Here is a 27201-nt window from a genome sequence, read left to right as displayed (position 1 = left end):
ATGCACAGGGCATGATAAATCGATGTTTTCGATGTGACTCTCAATACCATTATGCTTTCAACAGTCCAACTCGTTATGATAAGAGTGTTTGAAGCGACACATGACCGGGAAGAGTCAGAAAAGGAAAAAGATAGTGACCAGAAAGAAGGCATTGTCCTATTGACAAGCAGTTTTACACCGGTAATGAGGGTGTTGGTTGCAGAATCCTTCAACTGTGCTGTATTGGACAGTGGCTGCACATCTACTGTGTGTGGAATTGACTGGTTAAAATGTTACCTGGACTCTTTGAATGCTGAAAATCGTAACAAGGTTAAGGAATTTGAAAGTTCCACAAGTTTCAGGTTTGGGGATGATAATACTCTGAAGTCGCTGAAAAGAGTGGTGATCCCTTGCAATATTGCCGGAGTGAATCATTTCATTAGCACGGATGCTGTATCAAGTGAGATACCTTTGCTTCTGAGCAGGCCATCGATGAAGAAAGCACACATGAAACTGGATATGGAACAAGATAAGGCAACAGTTTTTGGAAAGACGGTGGACTTAGAATTTACACAGTCGGGACACTATTGTATTCCATTACTGACAAATAATTTTTCAAGTAGAGTGGTTAAGGATGTGATAATGGCAGTTGAAAATGGGACTTTAGCTGATAAAAAGCTTGTGGTATTAAAACTACATAGGCAATTTGCACATCCGTCTCCTCGGAGGCTGAAAAATTTATTAAAGGATGCAGGGGTAAGGGATGACGACCAAACTAAACTGATAGAACAGGTTAGTGACCGCTGTGAAGTTTGTAGGAAGTACAGAAGGACACCAGCACGACCGATAGTAACCCTACCTTTGGCCAGGGATTTTAACAACATTGTGGCCATGGACCTTAAGATCTGGGATAAAGCAAATAATATATTTATTTTGCATTTTGTAGATTTAGCAACCAGATTTAGTCAATCAACGATTGTACGAAGTAAAGAAAAGAGAGTAATTCTGGATCAAATTGTGAAAAAATGGATAGGGACAGGAATGGGTCCACCGGCAAAATTCCTTACGGACAATGGGAGTGAATTTGCTAATGATGAGTTTAGGGATATGTGTGAAAACATGAATATCAGAGTTATGAATACGGCTGCAGAAAGCTCGTTTAGTAATGGTGTCTGTGAAAGAAATCATGCTGTCATCGATGTCATGCTTCGGAAAATGTTGGCAGATCGACCAAATTGCAGGCTAAATTCCGCATTAGCATGGGCAGTACATGCAAATAATTCATTGCAGATGGTTGGGGGCTATAGTCCTTATCAATTAGTGTTTGGTAGAAATCCTAAAATTCCGTCCAGTTTGGATGACCAGCCTCCAGCTTGGGAGGGGACTACAATTAGCTCTGGTTTTACTGAACATTTAAATGCATTACATAGCAGTAGAAAAGCTTTTTTGGAAGCAGAAGTCTCTGAAAGAATTCACAGAGCTTTAAGACATAACGCACCGCCATCAGATGCCGTTTTTCAGCAAGGAGGCATGGTATACTATAAGAGAGACAATTCTAATGAATGGAAAGGCCCAGGGAAGATCATAGGCATAGATGGCAAAACAATTATTTTGCAACATGGTAATCAAACTGTTAGGGTCCATTCATCAAGGATAATGGGTACAGATTACAAATTTTCAAATTTAGACAGAGCAGACAGACATGACGAGGAACCAGAGTCATCTGGTACGCATGTGTTACAGAATTATGAGGACCAATTAACTGATATAGACAGGGTTTCTGTGGAGGAACACCACACTTCTGGTGAATTAAAACAGGCCATTTTTCCGAAAGGGCAACTGCCAAAAGTTGGTACAAAAGGAAGGGGAGACTGTTAAGTAATGGGTTAAGAGACATTGCAATTAGTTGTCTCATTTATGTTAAGTATTCATTAAGTGACACTGATATGTGTGTTAAGAGTTCTGTGCAGAGGCTGTGGAAGTGAAATAAATGGTGTTTGGTGAAAAGGAAACAAGAACTTTAGACTCTTCATTTCACAGCAACTAAAACGTCTTAAAAGCCAAGAGGGTGATTGTGAGGATGGGGGAGGGGAGGAATTGTTGGTTAGTCAATGAGAAGGGGGCAGTAGTGGGATGGGGGTCAGATTGAGGGGATGAGGGGGGATTAGTAATATAGTTACCCAGAAGTTAGAAGTGTGTTTCACTGTTCTAACTTTTTTGGGGTAACTATATTCCTGTATGACAATTGGAATCATCCGAAGTCTGAGTTTGAACTTCCTGCACTTCCTGGGTAAATGCTATGCAATCCTTGTGTGTGGATTGCTGAAAGGGGAGGGGGGGGATGCAGGAGGTCCAATGTTATCAACCAAATTTCAGACTGGTGTCCTCTTTCACCTGTGATGTTAAGCCAAATCTGTGCCCATGGTTTTAGCCAGGTGTATGGGTCTGTCTGCACTTTGAAACCGTATGAGGCACATAAGAGAAAGGGATTGGTGAAGACGAATGTAGGTCCCCTACAGACAGAAATGGGGGAATGTATAATAGGGGACAAAGAAATGGCTGAGCAACCGAATACATACTTTTATTCTGTCTTCACAAAAGATGGCACAAATCAGATACCAGAAATGTTGGAGAATGGAAGATTTAGTGAGGGGGAAGAATTGAGGGAGATCAGTATTAGTAGAGAAATGGTGCTGGGGAAATTGATGGAATTTGAAGGCTGATAAATCCCAAGACCTGATAAATCTACATCCCAGAGTTCTTAAGGAAGTGGCTCCAGAAATAGTGGATGCATTGGTGATCACCAGGATTCTATAGACTCTGGAGCAGTCCCTACAGATGGAGGGTAGCTAATGTCACTCCAATATTTAAAAAGGGCGGTAGAGAGAAAACAAGGAATTACAGACCAGTAAGCCTAACGTTGGTAATGGTGAAAATTCTCGAATCCATTATCAAGGACTTTATAGTGGAGCATTTAGAAAACAGTGACAGGATCAGACAGTGTCAGCATGGATTTATGAAGGGGAAATCATGCTTGACAAATCTATTTGAATTCTTTGAAGATGTAACTCGTAGAGTTGACAAGGGGCAGTCAGTCAATGTACATTTGGACTTTCAGAAAGAGTTTGACAAAGTCCCACATAAGAGATTATCGTGCAAGATTAAAGCGCATGGGATTGGGGGAAGTGTATTGAGGTGGATAGAAAACTAGTTGGCAGAAAGGAAACAAAGAGTAGGAAATAACAAGTCCTTTTCAAATTGGCTGGGAGTAACTAGTGGGCTGCCACAGGGATCGGTGCTGTGTTGCCAGTTCGGTTCGGAGATGCCAATAATGTTGCTCTTTTTAACTGGATACTGACATGACAGTTATTAATAATGAAAATGCTTTGAGTCGCCAGGTATCAGATGATAAAACCACAAGGTTTAACCGGATATCGGTCAAAGACCCAACAACCAGTTAGTTAGTTAGTTCAAGTTCAATGATAGTTTATTTACACACAAGAATTACTTTGACATGCAACATAAAACACTACAAGCTAAATTACACCTAACACTACAACAACCTGTACTTCACTTCAGGCACCCGGCTTTATGCAGAGGAACAAGGCCTTTGTTCGGATCTTGCGTGGCTGGGTCTGGAGAAGTGACTTCGTTTCTACTGGACTTATCTGCCTGGTAGCGATCGTTGGTCTTGAACTTGCTTCTGGTCGTGGTGCTGCAATTGGTATCAGGCGTAGGCTGGGCCAAGAGAGTGCCGGTGCGCCGGGGCCAAAAGAGGGGTTTTGTGCTCTTTTGGGAGGTCTTTAGCTTTGGACTCAATAATTCGGCAGGTTTCGATTACTGCCTTCGATTTTAGCCAATAAAGGGCCGAGTGCCTCGATGGCTGGGCGTGTCCTGAGCGGTCATTGACCTTGGCTGTTTGGGCTTCCTGGGTGAAGGGAGTGGCACCGATGAGTCTGGATCTGTATGTGATACCCGAGTTACAAGTCTTTTGTTCTGGGGAAATGGGCCATTAGAATGCAAATCGGCTGGGGGTTTCGATAGTGTCTGGTTATCTAGTGGCAAATATACACTTAAGCTCTGAGTTCGTCTGGATCCTGCATTGGCCATATTTCCTGTGATTCTTTGCAAGTGGCCATGTTTCCCTTTGTAAGTGGCCATCCCAGATGGCTACAGCTGGTAACCCTACTTACTATTCAATGATTTGGGCAAGGTAACAAAATGTAACATCTCAAAGTTTGCAGATGATAGCAAGTTGGGTGGGAGGGTAAATTGTGACGAGGATGCAGAGATCCTTCAGTATAACCTGGACAGGTTGGGCAAGTGGGCAAATCAATGGCAGGTGCAGTATAATTTGGATAAGTGTGAGGTTATTCACTTTGGAAGAAAAAACAAAAAAGGCAGATTACTACCTGAATGGCTGTAAATTGGGAGAGGGGAGTGTGCAGCGGGACCTGGGTGTTCTTGTGCACCAGTCGCAGCAGGCAGTAGGACAGTGGTGAGGAGACATTTCTTCACCCAAAGAGTGGTCAGCCTGTGGAATTCATTACCACAGGAAGTAGTTGAGGTTAAGATATTGAATACATTCAAGAGGTGGCTACATATAGCACCTGGGGCGAATGGGATCAAAGGTTATGGTGAGAATGCAGAATTAGGCTATTGAGTTGGAAGATCAGTCATGATTGTGACGAATGGCGGAACAGGCTTGAAGGGCTGAATGCCCTCCACCTGCTCCTATCTTCTATGTTTCTACCCCAATTCCTAATCTGGTGACCAAGAATAAAATGCTGACAACTTCTCATACTTCGTGAGATCACATGAACTGAATGAGGAAGAAGTGAAAAGTGTGAATATGACCGAAGCGTTGGGAGGAGGTGAAAGGTGGCAGCGGGGGTGAGGGGGGAGGAGGTTAAATGTACGAGAATGAAGTGGTGGGACGGGGAGAAGTAAGGAAGGAAGAATGAACTGCAGGAGGGAAGATCTGTTGAAAGGTACTGGCATGAACTGCGGGAGCAGAGTGCTTCTGTGAAAGACTGCTAGAGAGAACGAGACTGCAGCACAATATGAACGCAAGTCTTTTTCATGCTTTTTTATGCATTTTCCCACTGAGCCAGAAGAATAATCCAGAGAAGGAAATTTCACAGACATTGCTGCCTTTAGGGAACCTGAACAATCCAGCTGAGGAATTGAGAATAACTGTAATTTTAAAAATTATTAAATGTTGCATAATTTATGAGTGTGCCTTCAAGGGAAGAAATCTAATGGGAAAAGGATACTTTTCTATCTACAAATATCTTGGAGTAAATTACTAATAAACACAAGTTGAATGCTAATGGTATATAAATAGCCTTGGCAACAGAACAGCTGTTTATCTGATGTTATTGCACTTGCTAAGAGAGGTAAGGGAGAAATCGTTTTGAATTCATGGGCACTGACATCAGTACGGGTGTCCAGGAAGGGCTGGTTTAGCACAGTGGTCTAAATAGCTGGCTTGCAGTGCAGAACAATGTCAGCAGCGCGGGTTCAATTCCTGTACCGGCCTTCCCGAACAGGCGCCGGAATGTGGTGACTAGGGGCTTTTCACAGTAACTTCATTGAAGCCGACTCGTGACAATAAGCGATTATTATTATTATTACGGTACCATTGCAATGGGCATCACTTAAACCATGCTGGATCTAGTGTCGTCGAAAAATGTTTAGTTAAGGCTGTAGAGAGCGGTTTCAACTAAATACTTGATGGGGAAGGATTCACATGAGGGGAGAGTTAGGATGTTAATGAGAGAAGACAAGTTGCAGGGTAGAGATATAGGTAACAGGATGTGGAAGACAATAAGGTCAGAGTAGGGGAAAATGGTAATAGGACAGAATTAAAGTTTCTTTGTCTGAATGCATGTAGAACATGTTACAAGATGGATGAGTTGATTGCACAAATATAAATAAATGGGTATGATATGAGCCATTACAAAGACTTAGCTGGAAAGTGACCAAAGCTGGCAACTGAATAGTGAATGTTATTTTACCATTTGGAAGGATAGGAAGAAAGGAAAAGTAGCTGGGGTAGTTATGTTGAAGGATGAAATGCTTTTGATTCTGAAGATCAAGGTATAAAATCAGGTTGGTTGGTGATGTTAAGTAGCAAAGGAAATAAGCGACTGGTGGGAACGGTTCATAGGCTGCCTAAGAAGAACTATATTGTAGGACAGCGTATAAATAAAGAGATGATGGGGATTGTGAAAAAGATACTGCAATAGCTGAGCAATTTTAATCTTCTAGATTGGACAAAATCAAGTAACTTTGAGGATGAGTTGATAGAATGTATTCAGGACACTTTCTAAGAACTGTATATTGTGGAACCAACTAAGAACAGGCTAATTTAGACCTGAAAATGTGTAATGAGATATGATTAATTAACAAAAGATAGAAAAGGATACTTTAGGAAGAGTAATCATATGTGATAAAAATCAGTTTGAGGGTGAGAAACCCAAGTCTGAAACTAGTTAGGAGGGGTTATTGGGTTATGGGGATAGGGTGGAAGTGAGGGCTGAAGTGGATCGGTGCAGATTCGATGGGTTGAATGGCCTCCTTCTGCACTGTGTGTTCTATGTGTCTATGTAGTGTCTTAGAATTAAAATATGGCAATAACAAGGGAATGAAGATCTAGTTGGAAACAGTATACTGAAAATATAGGTTAAAAATGAAGACAATAGATAAGCAGTGGATGATCGGAGATGTTTTCTCATTCAACAAAGACCTATTTATTCCACTGAGAAAGAAAGCCTCTATGACAAGAATGAACAATCTACGGATAAGTAAGGGAGTTAAGGATAGAATCAAATTGAAAGGAAAGGCATTTAATGATGCCAAGTTTAGTGGTAGACCAGCAGCTTGGGAAAATGTTAGAGACACGCAAAGAATATAAGAAATAGGAGCAGGAGAAGGCCATTCAGCTCTTTGAGTCCGTTCTGTCATTCAAGTCGCTGTTCATGACTGATCTTCTACTTCGCCATTTTCCTGCACTATCCCTGTATCACTTGGTATTTTTCATATGTAGAAATCAATTGATCTTGGTCTTGAACATATTCGATGACTAAGCCTCCATAGCCCTCTGGGGCAGCGAATTCCAAAGATTCGCCACCCTCTTCCTCATCTCAGTCCTAAAAGCCCCTTTATTTTGAAACTGTATCCCCTTTTTCTGGCTCCCCCCCCCCCCCCCCCCCCACCACCATCTAGGAGAAACATCCTAACTGTATATATATCCTGTCGAGCCTTGTTTTATGAATGTTTTATGTTTGAATTGGATCACCTCTCATTCTTCTAAACATCAGAGAATAAAGGCCTAGTCTATTCAATATTTTCTCATGGAACAATCCCTGACATCCATTAATTAATTTAATGAAGCTTTGTTGCACTCCCTCTACGGCAAATATATCTTTCCTTCGATGAGAAGACCAAAAGTGCACATAATACCCCAGATAAAGAATAGTTAAAAATCTAAAGAGGGACAAATTAGAATTTGGGTAAACTAGCAAGGCATGTATAAACTGTCAGAGCTTCTACATGTATATAGAAATGGAAAGAATAGCTAAAGTAAATATTGGTCTATTAGAGGATTATTGACCTCCAACAACTGAAATCATCTTCTCTTAAGCTAGTTATGACTTCAACTAGCGGTGGACTTTCCCCCGATTCCCATTTGCCTCCGTTCCTAGATGCCACACTCAGCCAAATGTTGCCTTTATGTCAAGAACAGCCATTCTCACCTCACCGCTTTTGTCCATGTTTGGACCAGGGCTGTGTTGAGATCTGGACCCAAGTGGCCCTCCTGGAATGCCAAATGAGTTTCAGCGAACATGTTATTGCTGATAAGTGCCACCTGATAGCACTGTCAATAATCCCTTCCATAGTTGGGGGCACAGTGGCGCGATGGTTAACACTGATGCCTACAACAGTGCTGAGGACCCGGGTTCGATCTGAGCCCCGGATCACTGTCTGTGTGAAGTTTGCACATTCATATCATAGAATGATAGAATTTACAGTGCAGAAGGAGGCCATTCGGCCCATCGAGTCTGCACCGGGCCTTACAAAGAGCACCCTGCTGAAGCCCACGTATCTACCCTATCCCCGTAACCCCCACTTAACATTTTTTGGACACTAAGGGCAATTTAGCATGGCCAATCCACCTAACCCTCACATCTTTGGACTGTGGGAGGAAACCGGAGCACCCGGAGGAAACCCACGCAGACAAGGAGAGGACGTGCAGACTCCGCACAGACAATGACCCAGCTGGGAATCAAACCTGGGACCCTGGAGCTGTGAAGCTACTGTGCTAACCACTATGCTACCATGCTGCCCAATTCTCCCCGTGTCTGCATGGATTTCACCCCCACAGCCCAAAGATGTGCACGTTAGGTGGTTTGGCCACGCTAAATTGCCCCTTAATTGGAAAAAAATAATTGGGTACTCAAAATTTATTTTAAAAATGATCCCTTCCATAACTTTGTTGTAAACTGAGAGGAGGCTGATGAGGTGGTAATTGGTTGGATTGGATTTGCTCTGCCATTTCCAGACAGGGCATGCTTGGGCAGTTTTCCACATTGCTGGGTAGATTTCAGTGCATTGTAGCTGTCCTGTAACAGCTTCATTAGGGGTGCAGCTTGTTCTGGAGCACGAGTTTTCAGTATTATTACTCGGATGTTATCAAGGCCCATAGCCTTGGCAAAATCCAGTGCCCTCGGCCATTTCTTTACCATTGGAGACTGACATCTTTGATGATGGGAGCTTCAGGCTGAGATAGATCGCCACTCAGCACCTCTGGTGGAAGATGGTTTTTGCATTGACGTGATGGAAGGGAAATTAGCAGAGCCATCTCCTCTTGTTACTTGTTTAATTGGCCATCAACATTTAAATCTGGATGTGCAGGACTGCAGAGCTTTGATCTGATCTGTTGGTTGCGGCCTGTCATAGCTCTGTCAATCTCATTTGCTTATGCTCTGTGGCATGCAAGTAGTCCTGTGTTGTCGCTTCACCAGCTTGGCACCTCATTTTTGGGTTATCTAGTATTGCTGCTGGCATGCCCTCCTGCTCTCTTCATTGAACTAGGGTTGATCCCCTGGCTTCATGATAATGGTAGAGTCAAGTATACGCTGGGCCATGAGATTAAAAGTAGTGGTTGTACACAATTCTGCTACTGGTGGTGCACAGTGCCCCATGAATGCCCAGTTTTGAGCAGCATGCCATGTAGCACAGTGCCATTATTGCTTTTGGTGCCTAAGTTGATGCCAAGTATGCCATCAGCTTGGGCCCCAAGCTGTTCACAAAAAAATCAATGATTTGGATGTGGGGACCAAATGTAACATTTCCAAGTTCACAGCTGAGATAATGCTAGGTGGGAATGTGGTTGAGGAAGATGCAAAGCCGTCTCTGGGTGACTTGGGTGAGTGTGCAAATGACCCGTTTATTCCTGTTCTGTTTTCTGTTTGTTAGCCAATCCTTAATCTAAACCAATTACCTCCTATCCCGTGTGCATTGTTTTAATTTCTCCAGTTGCATGTAAACCAGATTGAATTCCTTCCCTATGGGCTAGTACCAATCACCGTTACTGAGAGTAGCTTTTAATTCCACATGTTAAAATTTATTAATTGAATTTATTAATCTAATAAATTCTCCCAACTGTTGTAGTGGGAATTAAACTTGTGTCCCCATCTCCCTTTATCCTACGGATGTAACAAGCAGGGTTGATAAAGGAGAACTGGTTAATGTAGTGCAGTGTTTTTCAAACTTTTTTTGCGAAGGGCCAATTTTTACCCATCGTCTGTCCTTCGGGGTCCATGCCGGCCGGCCTTCACGACTTTGAAATTTGCAATCCACCATTTTCACTTACCTTTATGTGACAAGTGAGCCTGCTTGGTCCTCTTGATCTCACTTGCTTTGTTATTCAATATTACATTTCTGATAATGACTTCAGGTGACACACATCCTTGAATCCTGATTTGCAGTGGCACAATTAATAACCCATACCTCAAGTAATCCTCTTTTATGCTGCTTTGTTCTTGTTTTCAGCTTCTTCATGGGTTGTTCACCAGAGGCCCTGAAGTTCACACTAGCAGTGCTGGCAGCTGCAAAATGGAGGAATCTGTCTCGTGCCCACAACACATGACATCAGCGTGCAGGGTGCGTGACCTCTCCTGCCGCCGCTCCAGGCAGGAAGACTCCAGCGATTTTATTTAAAAAGTTTTTTTTTAAAATCTGATTCTGGGTCAGCGCGATGATGTCAGGAGGAGGCGTTCTGCCCCACGCATGCGCGGAACGGCCGGCATTCTCAATGGCGGATGCGGCCGGCATTTTAAAAAAATGGTCGTGCAGTTGGACACATCCCGCGATCGGGAACACCGTGACACATGGCCCCGTGATCGGGAATGCCGTACACATGACCCCGTGACCCTCCCGACACCCGCCCATTGGCTGCGAATCTGGGTTTGAAAATGACTGATGTAGCGTATTTTGATTTCCAAACGGCGTTTGATAAGATTCAGCATTGATTTTGCTTTTCTTGAATATGTGCAATTTATATGTTGCAAGCTGAAAGTTGATAAGATGGGGGAGGGAGGAGAGCTAGAACCTGTTACATTTCTTGAATGTTCCTTACCTTGCTTTCTATCCAAAATCTAGTGACGTATGGTATTCATCTTCCTTCATCTATGAGGTTATCTTCAAAGATGGGGTGCTACTAACTACACTTAAATGTTACAATGCTGCCACTCAAATTAATTTAACACTATTTTGAATCTGTTTCTCTAAATTACTGCATTCTTTTATCATGAAGAGCACGCTTAAAACATGATCAAAATGGAGTTATAGAATTTTGGAATAATTGTACAAGTCATTTTGTGTTAAAATACCTAATAATGGCATAGCGAAAACACATTAAATCTAAAAATAATTCTGAATGGGCTACATAGATGATGGTGTTACTTAAGTAACGACCGCATTCCAGGGAGAATCTTCATTCCAGGCACTATTCTTGGTGTTGAAAGTGCACTGCCAATCTGAAATGATGCATGATTTATAATCTGTCAGTTGCTTGTGTGCTGGCAGATAAGTTCAGTTCTAAAGTATATTCCCAAGAATACCATACTGTAAATGAGTTCAATACTGACAGTTTGCAGATGTTCTTTCCATTCCTTGGGAGCACTTTGTTTCTTTTAAAAATAAATTCACTGACTTCTTTGTCTGAAATCGCCAAAAACGGCCCGAAAAGGTTCCCATGAATCTCTAAATACCTTTGAGTGATGGGGGTAACTGCAGCTCATTATTTTATTGTAGTTTTAAATAATGAGCTTGGGGTTTTTTGTTTTGTTTAGTATTGGGTAGTTGAGGTAGGGATTAGAGGTTTTTGTTCACCTTGTGGTTGTTTTGATTGTTTGTTTTGGTATGGTGTCGTTGGCAGGAGCAAAAGTGGCCTGTAAAAATGGACTAAAAATAACAAATTAGGCTCAACACTACCTCCAGTGTCACTTGCTTCACATAACATTAATTTGCCAGTAAGCATTTCAATTCTGAGTTACACTTGTGTGTTGAACCAAATTTATTTTCCAATTTTATTTTTATTTTTATCAGTGAAAAAAGAGCTGCACAATGCTCTTTGTATATTACATTTTGACACCTTACAGCTGCACTTCTTCGGCGCAAGATCCTTGCGTTTAAGTTCTGAACTGATCTTAGCAGCATTTGTGGGGTCATTGGGAGGACAGTATGATAAGTTTGGACAGACGAGCTCAATGGACACTAAAAGTTGTCAGATGTGACTTGTTGGTCGCAAGCTCGCCGTTGAATCAGAAGGTTATGGTTTCAAACCCCACTTCAGAGACTCTGGGCAGGGCTGTCCTGCTGGCTGAAGAGTTGGCTAATGGGAGTGAAATGATGGGGGTAACTGCAGCTCATTAGTTTATTGTAGTTTTAAATAATGAGCTTGGGGTTTTTGTTTTGTTTAGTATTGGGTAGTTGAGGTAGGGATTAGAGGTTTTTGTTCACCTTGTGGTTGTTTTGATTGTTTGTTTTGGTATGGTGTCGGGAGGCGGGGTGGGAACAGGGATGCTTTTCTTTTTTTAATATAAATTCACCTGAACAGTGACCCGGGGCCGGGATCGAACCCGGGTCTTCGGCACCGCACGTCAGCAGTGCTAACCACTGCGCCACCATGCTGCCACTGGGATGTTTTTCTGACGGTGAATTGTTCTTTGTTTTGTCTTGATTAGGGTTCAGTGGCCATCTTGGGTGGGCTTGATGCCTGTACTCTCTAAGTAGTGGCTGGTGAAAATGGCTGACTCAGGTGTGTGTGGGGGGGTGGGGGGTGGAAGGCTTCCAATTCGGCTGGACCCTTGGAATGTAAGGCAGTTGAACGACCCAGGAAAAAGTTTGAGGATATTTGCTCAGTAAAGCGTTTGATAAGGTTCCCCACGGTAGGCTACTGCAGAAAATACAGAAGCATGGGATTCAGGGAGATTTACCAGTTTGGATCAGAAATTGGCTAGCTGGAAGAAGACAAAGGGTGGTGGTTGATGGGAAGTGTTCAGACTGGAGTCCAGTTACTAGTGGTGTGCCACAAGGATCTGTTTTGGGGCCACTGCTGTTTGTCATTTTTATAAATGACCTGGAGGAGGGCGTAGAAGGATGGGTGAGTAAATTTGCAGATGACATTAAAGTCGGTGGCGTTGTGGACAGTGCGTAAGGATGTTACAAGTTACAGAGGGACATAGATAAGCTGCAGCGCTGGGCTGAGAGGTGGCAAATGGAGTTTAATGCAGAAAAGTTTGAGGTGATTCATTTTGGAAGGAATAACAGGAAGACAGAGTACTGGTAAGATTCTTGGCAGTGTGGATGAGCAGAGAGATTTCGGTGTCCATGTACATAGATCCCTGAAGGTTGCCACTCAGGTTGAGAGGGTTGTTAAGAAGGCGTATGGTGTGTTAGCTTTCATTGGTAGAGGGATTGAGTTTCGGAGCCATGAGGTCATGTTGCAGCTGTACAAAACTCTGGTGCGGCCGCATTTGGAGTATTGCGTGCAATTCTGGTCGCCGCATTATAGGCAGGATGTGGAAGGATTGGAAAGGGTGCAGAGGAGATTTACCAGAATGTTGCCTGGTATGGAGGGAAGATCTTCTGAGGAAAGGCTGAGGGACTTGAGGCTGTTTTCGTTAGAGAGAAGAAGGTTAAGAGGTGACTTAATTGAGGCATACAGGATGATCAGAGGATTGGATAGGGTGGACAGTGAGAGCCTTTTTCCTCGGATGGTGATGTCTAGCACGAGGGAACATAGCTTTAAATTGAGGGGAGATAGATATAAGACAGATGTCAGAGGTAGATTCTTTACTCAGAGAGTAGTAAGGGTGTGGAATGCCCTGCCTGCAACAGTAGTGGACTCGCCAACACTAAGGGCATTGAAATGGTCATTGGATAGACATATGGACGATAAGGGAATAGTGTAGATGGGCTTTAGAGTGGTTTCACAGGTCGGCGCAACATCGAGGGCCGAAGGGCCTGTACTGCGCTGTAATGTTTTATGTTCTATGAAAGGTTTGGTTGCTGATGTATTTCTGCAGAGACCCATTTGCGGATCAGGGACCAAAAAAGGTTACGGAAGAGATGGGTGGGACAGGTATTCGACTCTGGTTTTGATGGTAGGGACCGGGGCCTGCAGCTTTGATGAATAAAAGGGTTCCTTTTTTGGCTGGTAATATCAGTGGGTCTTTCGTGGGCACCTTGGTGGTCCTAGTTAATGTGCATGCTCCAAATTGGGACGATACGGCTTTTATTAACAAGCTACTGGCTTCTATTCCAGGCTTGGACTCTTACCAGTTAATTTTGGGGAGGGCTTTAATTGTGTTTAGACCCTCGATTGGAGAGAGACAGTTGGATGGCTTAGTTTTACCTAATTTGTTATTTTGTTTCTGGGCTGCTAATATTGAAAAAGTACAGGGGTGGCTCCAGAGTCCAAATTCCATATGGGGGCGGCAGATGGAGGTGGGCTCTTGTAGTGGTTCTAGCTTGAGGGGCTTAGTAACTGCCTCGCTTCCACTTTCCCCTGCAACATTTACCTCTAGTCCGGTAGTGGTGTCCATGCTGAGGATTTAGAGGCAGTTTAGACAACATTTTAAGCTCGGCTCCATGTCGTTATTAGCCCCTATTTGTGGGAATCATCTCTTTGTACCAGTGGGTTTAGACTCAATATTCGGGTCGTGGGAGATGGAAGGGTTGGAGAGGTTTGGGGACCTGTTTGTGAAGGGTAGGTTTTGAGGTGATGGTAGACAAATTCCAACTTCTGAGGTCTAATTTATTTAGGTATTTCCAGGTTCGCGATTTCTTGCATAAGGAAATCTCTTAATTTCCTTTGGCACTTTCACCCTCCCCCTTGAATAGTAGCTTCTCTCGCCGAGTTGGGTGAGGGTAAGATTTTGGACATTAACGGCCAGATCCTGCCGACGGATCAGACTCCGTTGGATGAGATGAAGAGGAAGTGGGAGGATGAGCTTGGTCTGGTTTTTGATGGGGGTGCATAGAGTCAGGGTCTTCACAGGGTGAACTCAGCCTCCTCCTGTGCTAGGCTCAGCTTGATTAAGTTCAAGATGGTGCACTGGGCCATCTAACCAAGATGAGGATGTGTTTTTTTCTTGCGAACCTTGTTCTCGTGGGGGGGGGGGGGGGCGGGTGACGAATCATATCCATAAGTTCTGGTCGTGTCCTAAATTTGTAATATTCTGGGTCTCTTTCTTTAACACCATGTCAGGGATTCTTGGTATCGAGCTGGAGCCTTTTCTGCTGGTGGCCATTGTTCGGGGTTTCAGACTCGCCGGTGCTGCAGCCAAAGGTGAAGGCGAATGTCCTCACCTTGGCCTCATTGACAACCTGGAGGCGAGTTATGCTGAGGTGGAGATCTCCTACTTTGCCAAGTGCCTCGGCTTGGTTGGGTGACCTAATGGAGTTCCTGTGTCTAGAGAAGGTCAAGTATACCATTAGAAGGTTGGAGGAAGGGTTCTACTCGAGATGTCAGCCATTCAATTCCCTTTTCAGAGAATTAGTCACTGTCAGCTGTTCGAGTGGGGATTTAGTTTTTAGTTATATGTTGAAGGGCTGGGTTTAACAGGGTTGTTAATTATTGATTGCTCTATTCATGCGTTGCACCTTTAAGTATTAGTTTTTAGCGTGGCTTTATTTTGTGACAATGAAAAATGTCTTCAATAAAAATATTTTTTTAAAAGATGGAATCTGGAAGAAAATGCCATATAGGACTTGGATATCCAGAGGAGAAAGGACAACACCTGGTTTTAAAGCCACAAAGGGCAGGCCAACACACCCAGTACGTGCCAATATGGCTGGTTTAGACCAATGCTGGTTTGGAGGTCAGAAAACCCTCAAGCTCTTAAAGAAAAAAGTAAATGTTATCTACCAGTGTTTTGGACAGCTAACAGCAGTAGCGTTTGAAGACTGGCTTGAAAAAAGGTGTGTGGTTAGGACTTATTTGAAGGAAAATAACTTTTCTGGACAACCACCTTTTCTTGCAGATAGCCACCTAAGTGCTGAAATTTTGTTTTTTTTGCCCAACCTCACTCATTCGGTCAATGCACCTGGGGGTCATTGTAACCTTCAAAGCTTGCTACATCCGTAGAAATTTCAGCCACCTTCTTAACATTATGGAAACAAACTAATCCTAACCACTGTCCATGATTGCTGGAAGGAATTCAACATCCTTGTATTAATAGGGATAATTAAGGATGCGTGGGATGAGATTCGAGAATCAACCATAAATGCCTGCCAGAAGAAAGTTTGATTTCAGGCTGCGAATGATTTCACAGGGTCTCCCACTGTTGATGCTGAGGTAACCAAATTGCAGAGTGGATAAAACAAGTTGGAGGGTAGGGATTTGAAGACCTGACCACAGATGAAGTAGAGAAGTTGCTTCAGCCACATCGAGTGAAATTCTCTGCAGAAGAAATGGTGGAACTGTTGAAATTAAGTGAATATAAAGAGGAGGAGAAAAAAAAAGAGTCCAAGGCGGCTCAATTTTTACTCAAGGTGATGGCAGAACTCATGAGGTCAGATGAAGAATTGAAAAAAACTGGTGACATACTATTGACACAAACGTGGAAAACAGCATTGTCTTTCGTGGAGTGATTGACACTGCTATTGCTCCGTAGGTAGAACTCTACAAGACTGAAAAGCAAAAGGTGAAGCAGTCAAAAATAACTTTTAAAAATCTACTGCCACATCAACATTTGCATCAGCAACCTCCCCACTTCTTCTACCTCCACCTTGAAATAAAACTCCACCAACTTCACCTCCATGCTTATCTCATTCTGCTGGAGAGTTTTATAAAAAGCGTAAGTGTGACAACTATATATTGCTTATTTTCCTAAACAACAGGACATCTGTTCTGGGGCCGTTGCTGTTTGTCATTTTGATCAATGACCTAGAGGAAGGCGCAGAGGGGTGGGTTAGTAAATTTGCAGACGACACTAAAGTCGGTGGTGTTGTCGACAGTGTGGAAGGATGTAGCAGGTTACAGAGGGATATAGATAAGCTGCAGAGCTGGGCTGAGAGGTGGCAAATGGAGTTTAATGTAGAGAAATGTGAGGTGATTCACTTTGGAAGGAATAACAGGAATGCGGAATATTTGGCTAATGGTAAAGTTCTTGGAAATGTGGATGAGCAGAGGGATCTAGGTGTCCATGTACATAGATCCCTGAAAGTTGCCACCCAGGTTGATAGGGTTGTGAAGAAGGCCTATGGAGTGTTGGCCTTTATTGGTAGAGGGATTGAGTTCCGGAGTCAGGTGGTCATGTTGCAGCTGTACAAAACTCTGGTACGGCCGCATTTGGAGTATTGCGTACAGTTCTGGTCACCGCATTATCGGAAGGACGTGGAGGCTTTGGAGCGGGTGCAGAGGAGATTTACCAGGATGTTGCCTGGTATGGAGGGAAAATCTTATGAGGAAAGGCTGATGGACTTGAGGTTGTTTTCGTTGGAGAGAAGAAGGTTAAGAGGAGACTTAATAGAGGCATACAAAATGATCAGGGGGTTAGATAGGGTGGACAGTGAGAGCCTTCTCCCGCGGATGGAAATGGCTGGCACGAGGGGACATAGCTTTAAACTGAGGGGTAATAGATATAGGACAGAGGTCAGAGGTAGGTTCTTTACGCAAAGAGTAGTGAGGCCGTGGAATGCCCTACCTGCAACAGTCGTGAACTCGCCAACATTGAGGGCATTTAAAAGTTTATTGGATAAACATATGGATGATAATGGCATAGTGTAGGTTAGATGGCTTTTGTTTCGGTGCAACATCGTGGGTCGAAGGGCCTGTACTGCGCTGTACCGTTCTATGTTCTATGTTTATCTTTATATTTATTAAATACATCGTTTTTATTGTCTATTCTTCCCTATATGTGTCAAATCTTTGGATGAGTGACACCTAACAAATCAATATGTTCGCCGTTTGCGAGGTTTTCAAGGAACATATAACCCCCTTCAAACGCTAGGGGGGCGATTCTCCGAGCCCCGTGCCGGACCGGAGAATCGGAGCAACCATGCCATGACGCCCCGACACCAGCGCCCGATTCTCCGAGGTGCGGAGAATCGGCACCATTTGGGCCGGCGCATATGACGTGGTGCCAGCCGCCGGTCGCTGGAATCAACGGGGCCGTCGATTCTCTGCCCCAGATGGGCCGAGCGGCCGCGCGGATACGACAGAGTCCCGCCGGCGCTGTTCACCCCTGGTCGCTGCCGACGGGAACTCTGCGCCTGTGGGGTGGGGAAAAGCGATCCTTCACATGGGGGGGGGGGGGGGGGTCCGATGGGGTCTGGCCCACGATCGGGGCCCACTGATCAGCGGGCCGGCCTCTCTCTCCCCCCCCGGCCTACTTTGTTGCGCGACGGCCCCTGAACTCCGACGCCATGTTGAGTCGGGGCCGGCGGGCTGAAAAAGTCCCCCACGCATGCGCAGGCTGGTGCGGCGCCCATTTGGCGCTGGGAAGGGAGGCTGGAGTGGCGTGAACCTCTCCAGCGCCATGCTGGCCCCCTGTGGGGGACAGAATCGGTCGTACCTGGGCCCGTTTCGCGCCGTCATGAAACGCGACGGCGTTCTCAACGGCGCGAACGCTTGGCCTCCATTTTGGAAAATCGCCTCCTAGATTTTAATTTCTTTATTTCATTGCTGTTTGTGGGGTTATTTAACACTGAAAAGCAGTTGCAGGGTCATGCTGGTCCTACTCCATGAATATTGGCAATCTTTTTATCCAAAGGATCAGTTTTTGTGAGAGTTTGTGTAGAGAACATCGGCGAGCTATTTGACATACACCAAAAGTGATCCTGTCCTGACTTGTAACTTATAAAATATAACTTAAGAGTTTAACATTTATTTATTAGCAGTGTAGGGCGGTACGGTGGTGCAGTGGTTAGCACTGCTGCCTCAAGGCGCTGAAGACCCGGATTCGATCCCAGCTCCGGGTCAATGTCCATTTGGAGTTTGCAAATTCTCTCCGTGTCTGCATGGGTTTCACCCCCACAATCCAAAGATGTGCAGGTTAGGTGGATTGGCCATGCTAAATCGCCCCTTAATTGGAAAACAATAATTGGGTACACTAAATTTAAAAAAGGAAAAAAATTGATTAGCAACGTTGAAAAAATTAAACACAACTTTAGTTATAAACAAGTGATAAATATAAATGTAATTGACGCAGCCATTGTAGCCTATTACAGTGCTGCAGTCGGGACCCATTCAAAAAGCCATTTTCATTTAGCCAAAAAATATAAACATGATTTTTTTTCCCATATCATATTTGGTAGAATGTGTGGTTTAATTCATAATTTATTTTACTTTATAAGTTATTTTTCTTGAGAACATTGTTGAGGCAGACTGAGCCTCAGAGTATGATCTCTGCATGTTGCTGTTCACAACATTGCACTTGAATCAGAATGGTGACGTTCTCTGGTTGCTTAGGTTATTTATATACAAATAATGGTTTAGGAGTAAAAAATAATCTTGTCACCATAGCTGTGCTAAATTGCATGGGAGCTACATACAAAGCTGTACAATATTTTAATTTAAAAACATGTTTTTGTACATGAGCGCCACCAAGTGGATCTGGTTACAAGGCGATGTTCTGTGGAAGTTTATTTTGAATTATCCAATAATTCCAGATATGTTCCAACTTCGGATTACCAGATGTGTTGGGTATACAGAACTGAATTTTTATTGTCTTGCACTGAACATAAATACTGTCAATCCAAGAAAAAAAATGGTTCCTAAAGTAGAGCAAACTTATAATTCTGCCTGTTCTCATTTTCATATGTTATAATTCTCCTTGCTATATATATATACATATGTAGGGAATAATGCTCGTGAAACTAACCTCTCAGTGCTATGAGCAAACCAGAATGACTTTGAGACATATTTATTGTTAGACATGATTTTCGGGTGACGGCTGAACTTTCATGTTTGGGTTATTACGTCAGGGACATTTGAAAATCACCAGACCAGTTTATACTCCGTTAAAGCGGGAAGTTAAAGAATACTTTTCACAACTCATTCAAAAGTTATTGGAGCAGCTTGTTTGGGGATTGTGGAAGGTAATTTCAAAAATAATATTTCCTAAAAGTTACAAGATACTGTGTAAGTTTATTTAAAGAGGAGATATACTTCCCCTTCAATGAATTGCTGCAATAGCTTCCCTAATAGCTTAATGTATATGCGCTGCCTTGATTGTGTGTAGAAGGAGCCCGATTCAACCCATGGCCCATATCAATTGGGTAAATGCCACGTGGATTGGTAATTTGGCAGGTAAAATTGGTATCCGTGTCCCTGAACTAGAAGTGTTTAAATTCCTATTCTGTAATCCAGTGAACTATGTTTGGATATCTGTTGAGGACAGAATTGAGCTTTGCTGTGAAACCCTCTATTGTTGAATGAATGACCTGTTAAAATGAGGAGTGAATACTTGGGCAAGGTGTCCCATTTGTTAATTGTACTGCAGCATGGTACTGTGCTTTCAGAAGAGCATTACAGAATGTTTTTAAAAAAAGCTAATTTGGCATTCAGCGTTCAAGTGTGCTTTGTGTTTTAAAGTGTTTTTACCTTTGAATATGTAATTTTCTGTTTCTGCCATCACTCAAAGTTGTCAAGCTACTTGTTGTGTGGTTCATCTCCACTTTTTCCCAGTAAGTGAAGTACAAATGAAAGCAGCTGATCTAAACATGGAACTTTTATAGAGATATAAAATTACAATCTGCAGTATTATTTAAATACTCATTATACCACAGGGATCCGGATCAAATCATGATTGTAGACTCAGCATTTCTGGCAAACAATACAAACATAAGAAATGGCAGGAGTAGGCCATTCAGCCCATAAAGCATGCTCTGCGGCATTCAGTAAGATCATTTGTTTTCTGTCCCCCGTAACCCTTCACTCGCTTTATGATCAAGAACCTGCCTTGATCAGCCTTGAATATATTCAATGACCCAACCTCATTTGCCTTCTGTGGCAGAGAATTCTAAACACTAATGGCCCTTTGAGAGAATAAATTTTCCTTTATCATAGAATTTACAGTGCTGAAGGAGGCTATTCGGCCCATCGAGTCTGCACCGGCCCTTGGAAAGAGCACCCCACCTAAGCCCACACCTCCACCCTATCCACATAACCCAGTAATTAGACTTAACCTTTTTTGGACACTAAGAGCAATTTAGCATGGCCAATCCACCTAACCCGCACATCTTTGGACTGTGGGAGGAAACCTTGGCACCTGGAGGAAACCCACGCACACATGGGGAGAACGTGCAGACCTGCGCACAGACAGTGACCCAAGCCGGGAATCGAACCTGGGACCCTGGAGCTGTGAAGCAACTGTGCTAACCACTATGCTACTGTGCTGCCCATTATCTGTCTTAAATGGGAGACCCTTTGACTTTAAACTACCCCTCTCAGTTCTAAAATTCCCCCCAATAGAGGAAACATCCTTTCACCTATATCCTGTCAAGCTCCCTCAGAATTTTGTGTTTTAGGAAGGGCACCTCTCATTCTTCTTAACCCCGCCGAGGATCGGCCTAACCTGCTCATATAATAATCCCTTTAACCCAGGAATTGGCTGTCCTATTGAACCTTCTCTGAACTGTTTCCAATGCAACTTTACCCTTCTATAAGTAAGGTGACCAAAACAGAACACAGTACTCCAGGGGCGAAATTCTCCTACCCGCCCCGCCACATTTCTGTGCCGACCGGCCGGCGGGAGTCTCCGTAACACCGGCCGGTCAATGGGGTTTCCCGTTGTGGGGCAGCCCCACGCCGTCGGGAAACCCCCGGGCGCCGGGAAAACGGAGACTCCCGCCGGCGGAGAATGACGCCCCAGATGTGGTCTCACCAATGTCCTTGTACAGTTCGAACAAGACTTCCCTACTTTAATGTTCCATTCCCCTTGCAATAAAAGTCAGTTACCATTTGCCATCCTAGTGGTTAGCACTGTTTGTTTTGTTTAAAAACATTTTTTTTTTTTTTTAAGAGTACCCAATTCATTTTTTCCAATTAAGGGGCAATTTAGCGTGGCCAATCCACTTAGCTTGCACATTTTTGGATTGTGGGGCGAAACCCACGCAAACACGGAGAATGTGCAAACTCCACACGAACAGTGACCCAGAGCCGGGATCGAACCTGAGACCTCAGCGCTGTGAGGCTGCAGTGCTAACCCACTGCGCCACCGTGTTTCCCTTTGGTTAGCACTGTTGATTCATAGCACCAGGGACCCGGGTATAATTCCCGGCTTGGGTCACTGTCTGAGCGGAGCCTGCACGTTCTCCCCGTGTCTGCGTGGGTTCACTCCGGGTTGTTGCTAACTTTTCGATTGGTTCAATTGCTCTGTTTTATTACCTTTGCTCTCGAGTCGCCAGGTATCTTTATGATACCGCCACGAGGTTCAAGTCCAAGTAATGATCAATAACTCAATACACCGATTAGTAAGATTCAAATCAAAGCACATTTATTATACACAGTAATCGCTACTCATGCACAAATTCTACGTCTAAGCTACTTCTACACCTAACAGGCCTATACTTAACTTCGGACTGGCCCACCAGGTCAGGGAAACAAATGGCCTTTCGTTCGGGTTCTGAGTCTGCGGGATTCAAAGTTGGTACGGATTGGTAGCTAGGAGCGCCTATCTCGTAGCGAGTGTTGAATTAAGACTTATGATCTTTTGGCGGTCACTGCACCGGTCACGGTCAAGGTTGGTTCGCGTTGCTGGGTGACCCGGGCAGGAAGAATAGAGTGAGTTGAACTTGGGGGCTTAACTTTATAGTCCCCAGGGGCTTCCTGCCTTTCGGGCGGACCCCGTACCTGGTCTCAAGTGATTGGACTTTGTCCCAATCGCTTGGTTCGATTTCTCCAATCCTGGAGCGGTTCCCTGATCGATGGGCGGTCTTGAGGTGTCCGTTTACCTCTTTTGTGTTGGCTCCTGCTGGCGCCGGGGAGTCTGGCTTTGCTTTGTTTATCCCAAATGTTTCAATTGCACCCGGGGATTGCGCATTAGTATGTAGATGGCTGCTACATTATTATGCAGATGGTCGCTGGTATCGATGCTGTCTGGGCTTTTGCAGAGTTTTAATACACAGCAAACCTGCACCTGCCGGTTTCTGCCTGTGTTGGCTGAATTTCCCTTCAGCCTTTGCCGTTCGCCATTTTAAATCGGGAGTTGGCCAATTTAGGTGGCTACAGGGTGCTCCGGTTTCCTCCCACAAGTCCCGAAAGATGGGCTTGTTAGGTGAATTGAACATTCCGAATTCTCCCTCTGTGTGCTTGAACAGGCTCCTGAGTGGTGACTAGGGGATTTTCACACTAGCTTAATTGCAGTGTTAGTGTAAGCCTACTTGTGACACTAATAAAGATTATTATTGTATTATTATTATTAATTTCTTGCAGCACCTGCATGCTAACGTTTTGAGATGCATGTACAAGGACATCTAGATCCCTTTGTACTACAATATTGTACAGTCTCTTCCATTTAAATATACAACTTTTCTAATGTATGATAAGTATCTGGTTCATGCTAACCTTTTAAAGATAATGTTTAATTCTGGGAAGGTTCTTGTTGTGAATGTAAAAAAATTGCCAGAACACTTTATGGCAGTCCAGAAGGTTACCTCGGTTTGTTTAATAAAGCCAGAATACAAGCCATGGATCTATAAAGCAACAGGTGGGCTTACTTAGCTGGAGAACTGGAGATATCATGTCTACATTGCTTGGAAAGAAATACAGTCAAGAGAAATGTTTTGTTTTGGGAATAGAGCTGGATTAGTTTAAAAGCAAACACTAAACTATAAAAGGCTATGTGATCATGGAGATGGGTGGAACTTGAGAAGATTCTCTGGTTTCAATTTATTTGAGTGTTTTGCAGTCGGGGAGGAGGATATTCCAATGGGCTGCTGCTGTTTGCAGGCTCCAAACAGTTGGGGCTCGAAGAAACCCTGAGTGTTATGATGTAGCTGTTCATTGTAGGTTTCAATCTTGTGGTTTGCGGCACACACATAGTAAGGTCCTGGGAGCTCTTACCAGGTTCCAGGAGTTAGAGCTCAGAGAAGACCTAGGGAACTAAGGTGGTGGTACAAGGCCACTAGTTCCATGCTAGGCAGTTAGGGCTCAGAAGCCCTGAGAGTCATTCGTAGCTCGGTGTAGCCTGAAAATTCCTGGAAACCCAGAGGATGTGCCAGCTTAGTTAAACTAGTGGTTTGAAGAAAAGTTGGAGGTGTGCTAGTGATTACAGGCCAGAGTGAGGCTTTGTGAATCACATGGATTACAGTCTCATGAAGTGAGATTGAACCATCGAGAGGTGAGCAGTCGCTGAGGCAGTCCAAGTAAGTGTAGCTGTTGAGGGAATTCAGATCTTTGAAAGTGAAGAGTTAAAATCGATCGTGAGGGCAACTACGTTTTAGAGATTTTGTGACTCTTGGTGTTCAGTGACATCTGGGTGTGTTGCTGAGAAAGCCACGGGGTCTGTCTTGGTCACGTGTGCCATTTAATGGGCAATCGGGTGTGTTTGTTCGCAGTTTGCCTGTTAACTTTTGCCTCGTTAATTCTGAATGTTAGGACTTCTGGTGGAGTGGGCGAGCAGGGAGGCCGCAATAACGAGAGCTCCCGCCGGTGGCCGCGATTCGCGGCGATTTCGGGGAAATCCTCACGCACTCCCCGACTATCGTCGGCCTTTGGGGCCGCCACGAGCAGCCAGCGGGGCCGATTTTAAAAACGGCGAAGAAGCCCACGCGGGTGTCGGGCGGCAGGGGCTGAGGCGCCGGGCCCGGCAGGTCAGAGCAGTGGGGGCGGAGCTACGAGGAGGCCGAGGCGGCAGGCCCGAGGCCAGGGCGCCATGTAGGGAGGGTGCTCCACGTCGGGTGGCTCCCACCTAGGAAGAAGAAAGAAAGTTGAAGCCTGGTCCCAGGTGAATGTAGAGGAGAAAGAAAGGAAGTTTGGTAAAAGTTTTTTTTTTTAACAAAGAAGAATGTCAGATTGATGAAGGGCAGGAGGGTGAAGGGGGAGAGAGGAGAAAGGAAAGAAGATTAAAAAACAATAAGCCGCTAAAGGATGCGAAAAGCAGCGTCAAAGAAAGGAGGAAACGCGGGTTCGCCGCCGAAGGAGAAGACGAGCAAAAGCAAAAGTGTTGACAGGATGGCGGAAGCCAAACTGCAAGGCGGGACCGCACTACTTACGGTGGAGAAGATGACCGAGGTGATAGTGGTGGAGCTGGAAAAACGTTTGGTGAGGCACATGGAGGTCTTGAGGAAAGAGATGGCGGTCGTGTTGAGGTCATTGTTGGAGGAGGCAATCGGCCCGATGAGGGTGGAGGTGGCAAAGACATTGGTCGAGGTGAGAGAGCAGGGCGAGAAGATGAAGGAGGTGGAGGAGGCCGTGACATGACACAGCGACCAGGTCACCTCGATGGGGGACGAGCTGCGCAGGGTGGTGGAGGTTAACCGAGGACTCCGAGCAAAGCTGGAAGACTTGGAAAACCGCTCAAGGCAGCACAATTTGAGAATTGTGGGCTTGCCCGAAGGGACAGAGGGCCCAAGGCCAACGCAATACTTCGCTAAGAAGTTGACGGAGCTGATGGGGGAGGGTGAAAACCCCACCCTGTACGAGCTAGACCGAGCTCATCGGTCATTAAGGCCGAAGCCCAAAGTGAACGAGCCGCCAAGGGCAGTAATTATCTGCTTCCATAAGTTTTGCATGAAGGAGAAAGTATTAAGCTGAGCGAAGCAGGAGCGTGAGGTGCTGTGGGATGGTACTGCGGTTCGGATCTACCAGGACTGGACGGTGGAGTTGGCAAAAAGACGAGCGGCGTTTGGGCGAGTGAAGGCGGCTTTGTACAAGAAGGGGGTGCGATTTGGTGTGGTGTACCTGGCGAAGTTGAGAGTAACATATAACGCCAAAGACTTTTATTTTGAGACAGCGGAGGCGGCTGAGGCGTTCGTGAGGGCAGAAGGCTTGGGACAGACGTGAAGAGCGGAACTGGAAGAGAGACTGTGGACTGTGTTTGAGCGGCTGGAAAATGTACAAATGTTACAACTTTCTTTTTACTGATTTGTATTGAAATTTACTTCTCTTTGCATTGTTACAGAGTTCAAGTTAATGGCGTTCTGTGTTGCGACGGTTAAATGTTATGTTAGTGAATTGTTGGGGTTGGATTGTTAGGTTTGTTTTGGTGTTTCTTTCTCTGGGACTGGGCGAGGTCTTGGCGGGGGGAGCCACCCGCGCTAGCCAGCTAAAGTCAGTTAGTGAACGGGGGTGAGGTGAGAGGAGGACTGCGGACGTTGGAGCCTAGATAGCAGGCTTCAATAGGCCTACGAGGCGAGCAAGAGGGGGTGGAGGGATGGATGTTGGGGGATGGTTTTGTAGGGGGGGTTCTTGGGAGGGGGGGAAGGGGTTTGATGTTAACAATGGACAGGGGCGGGTCAGGCTTATGGGGCATTGCCCGGTGGTATGGTGATGGTGGATAAGAAAGGTGGGGGGGGGGGTGAGAGACCCCCAGTAAGGATAATCACGTGGAACGTGAGAGGGCTAGGAGGTCTGGTCAAGAGGTCAAGGGTGCTTGCACATCTTAAAATTTTGAAAGCCGATGTAGCAATGCTGCAGGAGACTCACTTGAGGGTGAAGGACCAGGTGAGACTTAAAAAGGGCTGGGTTAGCCAAGTGTTTCACTCCGGATTTGATGGAAGGGCTCGAGGGGTAGCGGTGCTGGTCAGCAAAAGGGTACGCTTCCAGATGGAGAAGGTGGTGGCAGATCAGGAGGGTAGATATGTGATTGTGACAGGGGCACTGGAGGGGAGATTAGTGGCGCTGTTAAGTGTATACGGTCCCAATTGGGACGATGTGGGATTCGCGAGGAAGGTGTTTGGGGCTATTCCCAACTTTGACACGCATGAGCTGATTGTGGGGGGGGACTGGAACTTGGTGCAGGAGCCAAGGTTGGACAGATCACGGCCGCGCTCGCTGGTCCCATCAGGGCGGGCGAAGGCGCTGGCTGGGCTAATGGTGGAAATGGGAGGAGGTTCCTGCACCCAAGGGAACGGGAGTATTCGTTTTTCTCAGCGGTCCATAAGGTAGACTCGCGGATCGACTTTTTTGTGGTGGGGAAGGCTTTGCTGGCTGGAGTCAAGGGGTCGGAATACTCTGCAATTGCAGTGTCAGATCACGCTCCACATTGGGTGGATATGGTGCTAGAGAAGGGGGCAGCGCAGAGACCGGGGTGGAAACTGGATGTGGGGCTTTTGGGGAACCAAGTATTCTGTGAGAAAATTGAAACGGTAATTAAGGAATATGTAGGTTTCAATTGTACGGGTGAGGTGTCGAAGGCAGTCGTCTGGGAGGCTCTAAAGGCGGTGGTGAGAGGTGAGGTAATTTCGTTTAAGGCCAGGGTGGATAAAGAGGAGAGGTTGGAGCGGCAGAGGGTAATAGATGAGATGTTGGAGGTAGATAGGAGGTATGCAGAGGATGGGGACCCGGCGAAGCTGGAAAAGAGGAAGGAACTACAGGCGAGCTTCGACCGAATGTCCACCAGGAAGGCGGTGCGCCAACTGAGACGAGCAAGGGGTGCAGTTTATGAACATGTAGATAAGGTTAGCAGGTCAGCTCCGGAGGGAGGCAGCGGCAAGGGAAATTCTTCAGGTGAAGGATAGGGCAGGGAAGTTGGTGGTGAT

The 27201-nt window shown here is 45.1% G+C and overlaps 1 protein-coding gene across 17 annotated transcripts in view; it reads left to right on the top strand.

Moving 5' to 3' along the window:
- The window catches only part of tanc2a (tetratricopeptide repeat, ankyrin repeat and coiled-coil containing 2a), a 1428811-nt gene that overhangs the window by 647748 nt on the left and 753862 nt on the right, over positions 1-27201 (top strand). The window contains exon 4 of one of the 17 annotated variants that reach the window (XM_072486962.1): positions 10039-10149. The exons of the other annotated variants lie outside the window; for them this stretch is intronic. The gene's annotated coding sequence lies outside the window, so the exon portion shown is untranslated. The remainder of the gene's footprint in view (positions 1-10038; positions 10150-27201) is intronic. 17 annotated transcript variants of the gene reach the window in all.

This window comes from Scyliorhinus torazame, chromosome 21 (genome assembly GCF_047496885.1).
Source record: "Scyliorhinus torazame isolate Kashiwa2021f chromosome 21, sScyTor2.1, whole genome shotgun sequence".
In the NCBI taxonomy this organism is placed as follows: domain Eukaryota; kingdom Metazoa; phylum Chordata; class Chondrichthyes; order Carcharhiniformes; family Scyliorhinidae; genus Scyliorhinus; species Scyliorhinus torazame.
The sequence above is the reverse complement of the archived record's forward strand: the minus strand, read 5'-3'. Positions and strand labels throughout refer to the sequence as shown.